The sequence below is a fragment of the Emys orbicularis genome, chromosome 1 (assembly GCF_028017835.1).
Source record: "Emys orbicularis isolate rEmyOrb1 chromosome 1, rEmyOrb1.hap1, whole genome shotgun sequence".
Classification (NCBI taxonomy): Eukaryota; Metazoa; Chordata; order Testudines; family Emydidae; genus Emys; species Emys orbicularis.
In genome coordinates, this window is record NC_088683.1 from 100,296,553 (window position 1) to 100,309,991 (window position 13,439).

Consider the following 13,439-nt stretch of genomic DNA (forward strand, 5'->3'; position numbering starts at 1 on the left):
GGAGTTCCGGAGTCGAGGGGGAGCGTGTTCGGGGATCGATTTATCGAGTCTAGACGAGACGCGATAAATTGATCCCAGATAGATCGATTACTACTCGCTGATCTGGCGGGTAGTGAAGACGTACCCTAAGCCTACACTTAAACCACGACTGCAGCACAGTTGCACAGCTTCACTGTAGACACTCACTAGAGTCGTAGGAGGGGTTCTCCCATTGCTGCAGTTAATCCACCTCCCCAAGAGTATTCTTCCTTTGACCTAGCGCCGGCTCGACTGGGGGTTATGTTGGCTTACCTAGGGTTACCATATTTCAACAATCAAAAAAGAGGATGGGAGGAGCCCCGCCCCTGTCCTGCCCTAGCCCCGCCCCTGCCCCTTCCACTCCCTCCCACTTCCCGCCCCCCTCAGAACCCCCCAACCCTCCCCTCCACTCCTTGTCCCCTGACTGCCCCCTCCTGAGACCCGCCCCCCATCCTAACTGGCCCCCTAGGACCCTACCCCCTACCTGTCCCCTGACTGCCCCAACCCTTATCCACACCCCCACCCCCAGACAGACACCAGAGACTCCCACGCCCCATCCAACCACTCCCCACCCCCTGACAGCCCCCCCCAGAACTCCCGACCCATCTAAACCCCTCTGCTCCCTGTCCCCTGACTGCCCCCTCCTGGGACCCCTGCTCCTAACTGCCCTCCAGAACCCCACCCCCTACCTAAGCCTCCCTGTTCCTTGTCCCCTAACTGCCCCCTCCTGAGACCCCCCCCCACCCTAACTGCCCCCCTAGGACCCTACCCCCTACCTGTACCCTGACTGCCCAAAACCTTACACCCCAACCCCCAGACAGCCCCCCCCAAACTCCTGACCCATCCAACCCTGCTCCCTGTCTCTTGACTGCCCCCTCCAGAACCTCCCTGCCCCTTCTCCGACCCCCTGGCCCCCTTGCCGTGCCGCTCAGAACAGAGTGCTGCGGAGCGGCGCGCTGGGCAGCAGGGGAGGGGGAGCAGGGGGAGGAGCTCCAGACTGCCGGAGGCCCGATGCGAATGGCCGGCAATCTGCGAATGCGGGGGGGGGGGGGAGGGAGGGAGAGAGGAGGGGAGTGGTCTCAAGTTGCAGGGGAGAGGAGGGGTATGTGGAGGAGGGGCTCTGGCTGCCAGAGCCCCGTGTGAGTGGCACTATCCGGCCGGCTGCCCTGTCAGCGCGCGCGCTCTGCATGGGGGGGAAGTGCGGACATTTACAAATTCCCCCCCCCCCCCCCGGGCACTATTTTTAACTCAAAAATGCCGGACATGTCCGGCAGAATCCGGACAAATGGTAACCCTAGCTTTACTCTGTCTCTTGGGGGGGGGGGGGGATTTTCCCCACCCCTGAGGAATGTAGCTATGCCGATGTGACTTTTCAGTGTAAACGTTCCCTAAATAAAGTCGTGTTATGTTGCAGCCTTCTAGCAAGAGTATGTTTTTTATCTAACGTCTCCGTGTGTATGCCTTGAACACGATGTTTATACTTAAAAGTTTGCTAATTTGCCATATCTATCAACTCCATATACGCTGTATACAGCAAACTGATCGCCTCAAGTTTCATTTTCAGCTTCTCAGCGATTTTTCTTATTTCAGCTCCAGTCTCTCCCTTACCTCCCTCAGCTAAATGTGTGAAGCCTTTCGTAATCACACAGGCTTTGTTTATGATGGCTGGTGTTGCTATTGCAACATCCTTCTGCCAGTTTCCTTTGGATGCAGCATGTGGTGTTTCAGCTGAGTCACTTTCCATTGCCTTAGGCCTGGTCTACACTAGGAGTTTATGTCGAATTTAGCAGCGTTACATCGAATTAACTCTGCACCCGTCCACACAACGAAGCTATTTAGTTCGACATAGACGTCTCTTAAATTCGACTTCTGTACTCCTCCCCAACGAGGGGAGTAGCGCTAAATTCGACATGGCCATGTCGAATTAGGCTAGGTGTGGATGGAAATCGATGGTAATAGCTCCGGGAGCTATCCCACAGTGCACCACTGTGTTGACGCTCTGGACAGCAGTCCGAGCTTGGATGCTCTGACCAGCCACACAGGAAAAGCCCCGGGAAAATTTGAATTCCTTTTCCTGTCTGGCCAGTTTGAATCTCATTTCCTGTTTGGACATCGTGGCAAGCTCAGCAGGACTGGCAACGATGCAGAGCTCTCCAGCAGAGATGGCCATGCAATCTCAGAATAGAAAGAGGGCCCCAGCATGGACTGATCGGGAAGTCTTGGATCTGATCGCTGTGTGGGGCGATGAGTCCGTGCTTTCCGAGCTGCGATCGAAAAGACGGAATGCAAAGATCTACGAGAAGATCTCAAAAGCCATGGCAGAGAGAGGATACAGCCGGGATGCAACGCAGTGCCGCGTGAAAATCAAGGAGCTGAGGCAAGGCTACCAGAAGACCAAAGAGGCAAACGGATGCTCCGGATCCCAGCCCCAGACATCCCGTTTCTACGAGGCACTGCATTCCATCCTAGGTGCGGCCGCCACCACTACCCCACCACTGACCGTGGACTCTGAGGATGGGATATTGTCGACGGCCGGTTCCTCGGAGATGTTAGCGGACGGGGAAGATGAGGAAGGAGATGAGGAGGACGAGGCAGTCGACAGCGCTTACAACGCTGATTTCCCCGACAGCCAGGATCTCTTCATCACCCTTACAGAGATCCCCTACCAACCGTCCCCAGGCGTTAACCCGGACCCAGAATCAGGGGAAGGATCAGTCGGTAAGTGTTTTAAACATGTAAACATTTATTCTGAACAGAACAGGAATATTAACAATATTAACAATGGGTTTTTCATGATTAGTTTGCCCTAGGCGCTTAACGTTTCAGTCCTTGGCAGTGCAACTACTGCAAAAAAATCTAACAATGTCCGGTTTATCATGATTGGTTTGCCCTAGGCGCTCTACTGTTTAGTCCTTGCCAGTGCCGCTACAGTAAAATCCGGTCTATATGTCCGGGGATAGAGCTGAAATCCTCATGGGACATCTCCATGAAGCTCTCCTGGAGGTAATTGGAAAGCCTTTGCATGAGGTTCCTTGGGAGAGCGGCCTTATTGTGTCCTCCGTAGTACGAAACGTTTCCGCGCCAGGAGATAAGCAAGTACTCGGGGATCATTGCCTTGCAGAGCATGGTGGCATACGGCCCTGGTCTTTGCAGGCTTTCCCGAAGCATCCTTTCTTTCTCGGTCTTTGAAATCCTCATCAGAGTGATGTCGCTCATGGTGACCTGCTCTGAATTAGGTAGGGGAATGTTAGTATTGGGACTGCTTGCCTGTTCCTTTACAGAACTGTAACCGGCGGTTTACAGCCACGCGGTGGAGGCGGGAGAGGGGCAGCATACAGGGATCTTTCCCTGGGACAGCCACGAGGGGGTGGGACAGGGGCAGAGTTCATGCTTGCCGGATTGCTGGCAGCAGGAACTGGCCAACGCTAGGAGCATTGCTTTGAACGTGAAAGGAGGCCAGTGCTATTATTAAAGCTTTAAGCAGCCACAAGTCTACGGCTTACCATGTCAGTCTGCTACCAAAATTCCGCTATCCTGCCCCGCTTGTGTGATCTGCACTGCAAGACCCCAGGCACTGAAAGCGAAGGCCGAAAATTCGACCTTGTCCTGAGTGCGCATGTGATAGGTGCTGTGCATGGTCTTGTTCACAGAGAAAGACTATGTTCTTTGTTCCCAACAAAATTTATCTTTCTGAGGAATTCACTCCCTTTTTCCCATCCCACAGCTGCGACTGTCTCCCGACCTACCCTGGCATCACACTCCCAGAGGCTAGCGCAGATTAGGCGTAGAAAGAAGAGGACACGGGACGACATGTTCTCGGAACTTATGGGCTGCTCCCGAGCCCAGGCAGCCCAGCAGACCCAGTGGAGGGAGAACTTGTCCCAAATCCATCAATCACACATTGAATGGGAGCAGAGGTGGCGGCAGGAAGACCAGCAGGCGACTCAAACGCTGCTTGGACTAATGAGGGAGCAAACGGACACGCTCCGGCGCCTTGTGGATGTTCTGCAGGACCGGAGGCAGGAGGACAGAGCCCCGCTGCAGTCTATCTGTAACCGCCCTCCCCCCGCCACAAAGTCCCATACCCCCCTCACCCAAAGTCCCAAGAAGGAGGGGCGGCAGAGTCCGTGAAAACTCTCACTCCACCCCTGCAGACTGCTCAAGAAGCAGAAGGCTGTCATTCCCCAAAATTTGATAAGTACTTTCCTTCCCGCCTCATCCAAGCCCCCGTCCCAGTTTCATCCCCCAGTTTCATGTGTAGTTGCTAATAAAAAATACGTTTCTGTTAATTACTGTTTGCATCATGTTCTTTTAGAGGAGAGTCTGTTTGAAGGGGGGGAAGGGGGTTGGTAATTGGACAGGACAGTCACCTTTACCAGGGTACAGATGCGGGGGCAGGTTCAGCAGCAGGGCACACACACATTGCAGTCACTAGTTACCCTGGTCAGTCTTGGAGGTGGTTTTCATGTTCTCGGGGGGGTGGGGGGGGCTGGCTATGTGACTTTGTGGCGGGGGAGGGCGGTTAGAGATCTTATGCAGCGGTCCTTATCCTGGATCACAGAGCCACGAAGCAGGGGATCTGTAACCGTCCTCCCCCTGCCACAAAGTCACATAGCCCCCCCACACAGAGTCCCGAACAGGAGGGGTGGCAGGCTCCATTGAAACAACCAGTCCACCAGTGCGGACCACTCTAGGAGCAGGAGCCTGTCATTCCTCGAGTTTAGAAGCGTCCTTTGCATCACTACACTACACCCGCTCCCCACCACAGTCTGCGTCCCAGTTTCAACACTTTACCGCGAAAACAGTAATAAAGAAAACGGTGTTCATTAACAAATTTCCAGTGATTTTATTTTTAAACGTGTGTTGGAAGGGGGGGAACGGGGTGAATGGGGTATGTGACTGGAGAGGATAGTGAACATTCACTGGGTAAAGAAACGGGGGCAGGTTCAGCTTCTCTGTAAACAAACTTAATAGTCACAGGTTACCCTGCTCACTCAGGAACCTAGCTTTCAAAGCCTCCCGGATGCACAGCGCGTCCCGCTGTGCTCTTCTAATCGCACGGCTGTCTGGCTGGGCGTAATCAGCAGCCAGGCTATTTGCCTCAACCTCCCACCCCGCCATAAAGGTCTCCCCCTTGCTCTCACAGAGATTGTGGAGCACACAGCAAGCTGCAATAACAATGGGGATATTGGTTTCGCTGAGATCAGAGCGAGTCAGTAAGCTTCTCCATCTCCCCTTGAGACGTCCAAAAGCACACTCCACTACCATTCTGCACTTGCTCAGCCAGTAGTTGAAGAGTTCTTTTTCACTGTCCAGGGCGCCTGTATAGGGCTTCATGAGCCAGGGCATTAGCGGGTAGGCTGGGTCCCCAAGGATCACTATAGGCATCTCCGCATCCCCAGCAGTTATTTTGTGGTCCGGGAAGTAAATACCTTCCTGCAGCCGTCTAAACAGACCAGAGTTCCTGAAAACACGAGCATCATGAACCTTGCCCAGCCATCCGACGTTGATGTTTGTAAAACGTCCCCTATGGTCCACCAGTGCTCGCAGCACCGTTGAAAAGTAGCCTTTTCGGTTAATGTACTGGCTGGCCTGGTGGTCCGGTCCCAGGATAGGGATGAGAGTTCCATCTATAGCCCCACCGCAGTTTGGGAATCCCATCGCGGCGAAGCCATCTATGATGACCTGCACGTTTCCCAGGGTCACTACCTTTGACAGCAGTACCTCAATGATTGCATTGGCTACTTGCATCACAACAACCCCCACGGTAGATTTGCCCACGCCAAAGTGGTTCGCGACTGACCGGTAGCTGTCTGGCGTTGCAAGCTTCCAGAGGGCTATGGCCACTCGCTTCTGGACACTCAGGGCTGCTCGCATCCGGGTGTCCTTGCGCTTCAGGGCAGGGGACAGCAACTCACAAAGTTCCAGGAAAGTCCCCTTCCGCATGCGCAAGTTTCGCAGCCACTGGGATTCATCCCAGACCTGCAGCACTATGCGGTCCCACCAGTCCGTGCTTGTTTCCCGGGCCCAGAATCGCCGTTCCACAGCATCAACATGACCCATTGCCACCATGATGTCCTCGGCGCGGGGTCCCGTGCTTTGTGACAGGTCTGTGCCACTCTCAGACTTCAGGTTCTCACCGCGCTGCCGTAGCCTCCTCGCCCGATTTCTCAGCATCTGCCTCTGGGAAAGGTGGATGATAAGGTGCGAGGTGTTGACAACGGCCATAACTGCAGCGATGGTCGCAGCGGGATCCATGCTCGCAGTGCTGTGGCGTCCGCGCTGTCACTGACCAGAAAAGTGCGCGAACTGATTTCCCGCCGGCGCTTTCAGGGAGGGAGGACAGGAGTGACGGTTGGATGACGACAGTTACCCAAAACCACCCTCGACACATTTTTTCCCCCAGCAGGCATTGGGGGCTCGACCCAGAATTCCAATGGGCAGCGGGGACTGCGGGAACTGTGGGATAGCTGCCCACAGTGCACCGCTTCCAATGTCGACGCTTGCCCCGTTAGTGTGGACTCACAAAGTCGAATTACTGTCCTTAGTGTGGATACACACGTTCGACTTTGTAATATTGATTCCACATATTCGATTTAAGTAAAATCAAACTACTCTCGTAGTGTAGACATACCCTTAGACTGTCTAGTTGTGCTAGTGCTGCTGCTTCCTTCTGACCCTGAACTAGGGTTAGCTTTTTGTTGAGTTGATTTGTTTAACTTTGTAATGTTTCTATGTAATCCTTGAGTTGAACCAGCAGCAGACATGAAATCATTCCAGTAGCTGCACAAGGTCTGAGTCTTCTGAAAAGCTTCTAATTCACAATCCTCTTCATCAGAAATTTTCAGATAATTCAGGCTGTTTTCATATTGCTTTAGCAACTCCTCAACTTTAGCCTTTATCTGGAAGTGGTAAAGAATTTTGTATATAACTCTGGAAATATTTGCAACATCACCTAATACCTCCAAACCAACAGAGAGACGGCTACCATCTTTTACTAGATTAAAAATGCTTGAAATAAAACCCATGGTGTTTGCTGCAATACTTATTGAGGCACATTTCTTATGGACTTCATCCGTGTTGTCTACCATTTCCTCAAGGCATCGTATGCAGCTTTCCACCTTGTTTCTTTGCTCAGGAAACTGCTTCAGAAAGTCACCAATACTTTCTTTATTCCTGTTGGATGACAAAGTCATATGTTTATATTTGGTGCCACACGGTCAGTTAACACATGAGAGCTGCTAAAAGGTAAAGGCTTGGCTGGGATAATCAAATACACAAATGCTGAAGAGTTAAATACTGGCTACCCATGGACAGTAAGTGCCCCAGTGAAACTCTGTTCTATTCAGGTTCTTATGCTGCAACCCCTCACCTTGTATCTGAATGTGAAGATGTTGGAATGACAGGAGATAAAAGACTGCAGAGACATAGCTGTTGGAGGAGGGTGAGATTCTATGAAGCTTCTCCTCCTGGCAGGGGCGGATGTGTAGAGTGGGGGCGCTGAGAGCCATTGAACCAAACTGTAAACCCTGGATATGGTGGAAACTACTTCAAGCCTGGAGGTGCGGCCATAGGCGCCGACTGCCTGGGTGCTCCGGGGCTGGAGCACCCATGGGGAAAAATTAGTGTGTGCTCTGCACCCACTGGCAGCCAAGCTCCCCTCACCCCTGCCCCACCACCTCCTCCGCCTTCCCTCCCTGAGTGTGCCGCGTCCCCACTCCTCTGCCTACCTCCCAGCCATTGGCGGTGTTAACAAGCTCTGGGAGGGAGGGGGAGGAGCGGGAATGTGGCGCGATTAGGGGAGGAAGTCGGGAAGAGGCAGGGGCAGGGATTTGGGGAAGGAGTTGGAATGGAGCAGGCAGAGGTTGGAGTTGGGACGGGGACTTTGGCAAAGGGGTTGGAATAAGGGAGGGGCAGGGATGGGAAGAGGCAGGGCAGGAGCGGAGCTGCATGGAAGGGGTGGAGCAGTGACATAGCCAGGTTCTAAGAGCAGGGGGCGCAAACGTTGAAAAGGCGCCCCCCCTTGGCTCCTCCTCTGGCCACGCCTCCTTGGCTCCTCCTCCGGCAGCGCCGTGACCCCCCCCATGGCTCCTCCGGCCGTGCCGCCCCCGTGTCCCCCCAATGCCTCCGGCCATGCTGTGCCACCCCCGCGGCCCCCCCATGGCTCCTCCGGCCGTGCCACCCCCCTCCATGGCTCCTCCGGCTGCGCTGCGACCATGCTGCGCCCCCCTTCAAGCCTGGGGTGCGGCAGCCCTCCCCCAGTTCCAGCCCTGTGTGTGTGCAGGGAACAGAGGAGGTTACAGCCTGGATCGGGGTTACAGGGCCCGGCTCTGCTCAGGGGTTCTGACCCCTCACGGCTGGCCGGGAACGCAGCTCCTGGTGGGTCCGAGCCCCTTGGGCAGCGGGGCAGTTTGGGGGAGTCTCTGCGCTCCAGGCTGAGCGCCGGCCGCCCCAAACTCATCCCCCACTTGCCCGGCTCAGGCCGGGCGGCAAAGAGCCAGAGGCTCCCACCTAGGCTGACATCCCCGCACGCCTCTGTTCTTCCCCGGGGCCCGCCCTCTTCCCCTCACGCACCCCGGAGCAGCGAGAGAGCCGCCAGCTCCATTCGCCTGTCTCCTTCCCCTTCCTCACCCGAGGCCACCCTCGCTCCTTCGGCCGCACCGCCCCCCCCCATGGCTCCTCCGGCCGCGCTGTGGGCTGCCATGCTGCGCCCCCCCTCGCTTCGCCGGCAGCACCGCCCCCCCATGGCTCCTCTGGCCGTGCCGCCCCCTTCCCATGGCTCCTCCAGCTGTGCTGCCCGCCCTTGCCTGCAGGAGCCCAGTGCCGGCCGGGCAGGCCAAGCTTCAGAGCGGAGCGTGGGCCCTGCCCACTGGCGCCGTGGTAACCCCTAACTAAGGTGCTGCTTTTGGAAAATGTGCTGAGGGGAAGCGGCTGCTTCCCCTGCACCCCCCCCAGCTTCGCTACTGGGGTGGAGTGGGCGAGGGGCAGAGGGGGAGGTCGAATACCCAAGGAAAAGCAGGAAAGTCGGTGCCTATGGGTGCCGCAGCACCCCCAGCACCTCTAGTTCCAGCACCTATGCCTCCCGGTGAGTCCCCTCTAATACTGACCTCAGCCGCAGTGCCTACAGAACAGTCAATGATGGTTAGATGGTGGGTGTGCAGTGACTGCTGCTGAAGATGCTCGTTCCAGTGTTACCTTCCCCCTCTCTCTTTGCTGTATCCACTTATTCTCCCTCTACGCCGAGGTTGTAAGCTCTTTGGCACAGGGACTACCTTTCTATTTATACATGTGTGCTACATCTAGCGCACCGGGAAACCCAAACCCTGTCTGAGCCATCTAGATGCTACCACAATCGCCAGGGCCGGCTCTAACTTTTTTGCTGCCCCAAACAGCAAAAAAAAGCGCCGCCCCCCGAGCCCCCCCCCCGCCGAGCGCCGTGCTGCCGGAACCCCCCCCGAGCGCTGCGTCCCGTGCCGCCCCCCCCCACCGAGCGCCGTGCCACCGGAACCCCCCCCGAGCGCCGCGCCCCGCACCGCCCCCCCCCGCCGAGCGCCGGAGCCCGCCCCTCCCGCCGAGCGCTGCACCGCCCCCCCCCGCGGAATGCCGCGCCGCGCTGCCCCCCGCCACCCAAGATTGGCCGCCCCTTACCAGGTGCCGCCCCAAGCATGTGCTTGGTTGCCTGGTGCCTGGAGCCGGCCCTGACAATCGCAATAATTGTAGCTCTCTTGTCATTTGGGAGGGTTGAGACAAGAGCTCCCCCAGACAGACAGCGGCACAGAATCAGCAGTGAGCAGTAGGATGAACAGGAACTTGAAGCTACCTGCTCTACCCATGTGCTTGAGACCTAGACAGCCACTGGGGCGTTAGTGCAGAGCAGTTGTTGCTAGCCCAGAAGTTTGACTGAGATGCCCAAACAACCAGACTCTGTGTGCAGAACAATCTACGCCTGGACACCCAGCCCACACAAGCTCCTTGTTTGGAGGAGGGGTAAGGGAGTCAACTTCTAGCAGCAGGACATGTTGCCCCTCAATTGCTTTCTGCGGGATGGAGTGTGGGGACGGGACACTCCATTGGCTTCTTACCAGGAGCCCAGCTGAGCAGAAGCACCCAGTCCCTTGCCAGCTAGTGGTCCTGAAATAGCTCGGCTACTCGAGGCATTGGCCAAGGAGAGAGAATTTCAAAAAGTGAGTGATCTTATTCACTTAGTCACTGTAATATATATATCGGACTAGGGTAGTATCTCTTTTAACAGTCCATGAGCCCTCTAGTGGCACTCCCTGTGTTCTGTGTTTTAGAAGCCCCCGGACACCAGCCAGAGCAGCAGCGTGTATGTGACTATGCTGCCTCCCATCTTTGTGTATGTTAGTAAACATGGTCCCAACTGTGCCCATGTGGTTTCTTCATGTAGTTATTGTGTGAGGAGCAAAAGATGCAGCGCCTACATTTACTGAGATGGAAAGTATCGTTTGATATTGGGGATGGGGAAGCACTGGTGGGATTTATTCTGAAGCACTTTGAAAAGTCACTGGAGGCAGAAGTGAGCAGCACTGCCCCTTGACTTGGAAAACCTGCAAAGCTGTTGACTCACAGGACGCTCCAGCCACTTCCCCAGTTTCTTGGTGTTCGCTTCACGCATAACAAACAGGATTTGAGCCAGTCATGCAGCACTGCTCTCAGATATCACCCTGAACTGTGTAAATCAGTGTGTCACATGCACCAAAGGAGGAAGTAAATTGCTCTGCTTTACTGGTTAAATCTCTCTTAGGGCAAGTCTGCACTCGACAGTTTCTTAAGATTTCCCACCATTGCCCTATATCCCACCTCAATGATCTGTTTGTTTTAAACAGTGAATGGGGAAAGAGCCAGAATCTTAACTGTTAAAATGAAAGCTGAATTCAGGCTGAACGTGTAACAGTTGCGAGACATAGGAACTGCCAGGTTGGATCATACCCTAGTTGTCCATCTACAGTAGTTCAGTATCCTGTCCCTGACAGTGGCCAGCACCAGATGCTTCAGAGGAAGGGGCAAAAAAACCCCTGCAGCAGGCAGCTCTGGTATAACCTGCCCCCAGGGAAAGTTTCCCCCTAAACCCCAATAGTTAGAGGTTGTCCTATGCGCTGAAGCTTGAGAGTGGGACATCTTTCTATCATAACTGGCACCTGGAGAATGTCTCACTCCGCAGAGTAAGGAACCTGACTTTGATTAACGTTGATGGACTTTGAGTGCAAAGGATAGCCTTAAAAATACTAATCCTAGGTAATAATTCTCAGAAGCCCTGTTTATGCTAGGGATTCTTCTAAAAAATTCCCACTCTGTCTAATGTCAGTTCAGCTTCACAGACGTTAGTAACATTGAGAGCCCCAGCTCAGGACTGATGCTGCTGGCTTTAATGTTGTGTCATGTAACCCCGCTCAAGGCAGATCTAATACATTTTCAGTACAAAATAATACATCTGAAACATTTCACAGACTATGCACCTATGCACAGAACTGGAATACCACAGCCTGCATTTTTCACATAACATGGAACCTTGTGCAGTACTAAAGGGGAAGTAAATTAAAGCAGATCAACTGGTTAACTTCTGTTAGAGAAAATTCTTAACTGACCAAAATTTCTGTGCATTACCTCTCAAGATAAACCAAGGCCTGCTTGACCATCATCAAATCTTCAGCATTCAAGTCAGTGACAAACTTGTCCACCAGTATCCTCTTCAGATGCTTTGATATTTCAAGGTTGTCATCGAGATTTTCTAAATCAAATTTAAAATAGTTAAACCAAGTATTCCCTTGTGTTTCGCATGAGAGTCAAATTAAGAGGGGGCAGGAAGCTACAGGCAGTGGTTCATGCACTGTGCTGTGGTATAGGAGATTAGAACTCAGTTCCAAGTCCTGATCCTTCATTCCCTGGACTCACAAGGCCTGGAAATGCTCCTCATAATCATGTAGAAGACCCAGATTTGGGTCCCAGTCTCTCTCACTGCAGGTCAAGTGTAATTGGGAGTGTTCTACAGGTTACCCGGGTGACTCTGCTTAGGGTCCCAGTCTCTCATGGCCAACGGGATCATGAGAGAGGAAAGCAGGAAATCCTGGCCCTGAAAGGGTGTGTTAAGTGTGATGCACTAGTTCTGAACAGTGAAAAATAGAGAGAGAGAGAGATTGAGAAACAGCCTGAGCTGCAGCAGATATACAGGTACCTTCAGAAATACTGGATGCTCCTGAAGACATCCTGGAGGAAAATACCCTTTGCATCTTCTCTGTTGAACCCTTCAGGAGTATCTTGTTAAAGGTGACTCAAGAGGAGACTGATGTGGCTGTGTGGAATGACTCAGAGTCTAGTTCCTGGTGGGAACAGGTGCCCATATTATAAAACTATCAGTGGAGTCAAAATTGGCATGAGCTGTCTTTGTTGGTAGCCTCAGGGATTCCATGGGCAACATTCCCACCCCTGAGAGATGTAGCTATACTGAAGCCCTGGTGTAGACAGTGCTAGGTCATTGGAAGAATTCTTCTGTCAACCTAGCTACTGCCTCTCGGGCAGGACCGGCTCCAGGGTTTTTGCCGCCCCAAGTGGCGGAAAAAAAACAAACAAAAAAACCCACGATTGCAATTGCGATCGGCGGCACTCCGGCGGCTTTCTTCTTCGGCGGGAATTCGGCGGCAGGTGCTTCCCTCCGAGAGGGACCCGCCGCCGAATTGCCACCGAACAGCCCGATGTGCCGCCCCTTCCCCTTAGCTGCCCCAAGCACCTGCTTGCTGGGCTGGTGCCTGGAGCCGGCCCTGCTCTCGGGAAGGTGGATTAACTACGCCAATGGGCGAACCCTTCCAGTCAGTGTAGGTAGTGTCTACGCTGAAGCACTATGGCGACGCAGCTGCAGTGGTGCCACTGCACCACTGTAGCATTTTAAGCATAGACAGAGGCGATGTGTGGGGCGGCCTGTGGGGTGATGTGCCCTCCCCCACAGATTTGCTGCTTGGTTTGTACTGAGCATGCTCACATAGACTGAACAGGCTCAGTAACATCTGCTGAAGCTGCTGCCCTCATTCTGCCCTCCGCCCCCCCCCCCCCAATGGGCAGGTCTCTGAGTGTAAACATACCCTGAATGCCTTTCCAAGACCTAAGGAAGAGCTTGTCTTTTTCACCAACGGAAGTTGATCCAATAAAAGATGTTACCTTGTCTTTCAATTAGTTTGTTATTTTGCCTTAATCTGGCAAATGTCAGATTGAAATGCCATTTGACTAAAACATAAGGCTGTTCTCAATGTGTAGAAGGCAGAACACTAATAAATCTTCAGTGCTCTGCAGAATCTTCTTTGCAGTAGAAATAAAACCAATCACATTTCTGGCTTGGACTCTTATCTGTAGATGCTAGATGAAGCACTAGAAAATATATCATGAGGAACAATCTTGTGCTAGCAGGGCAC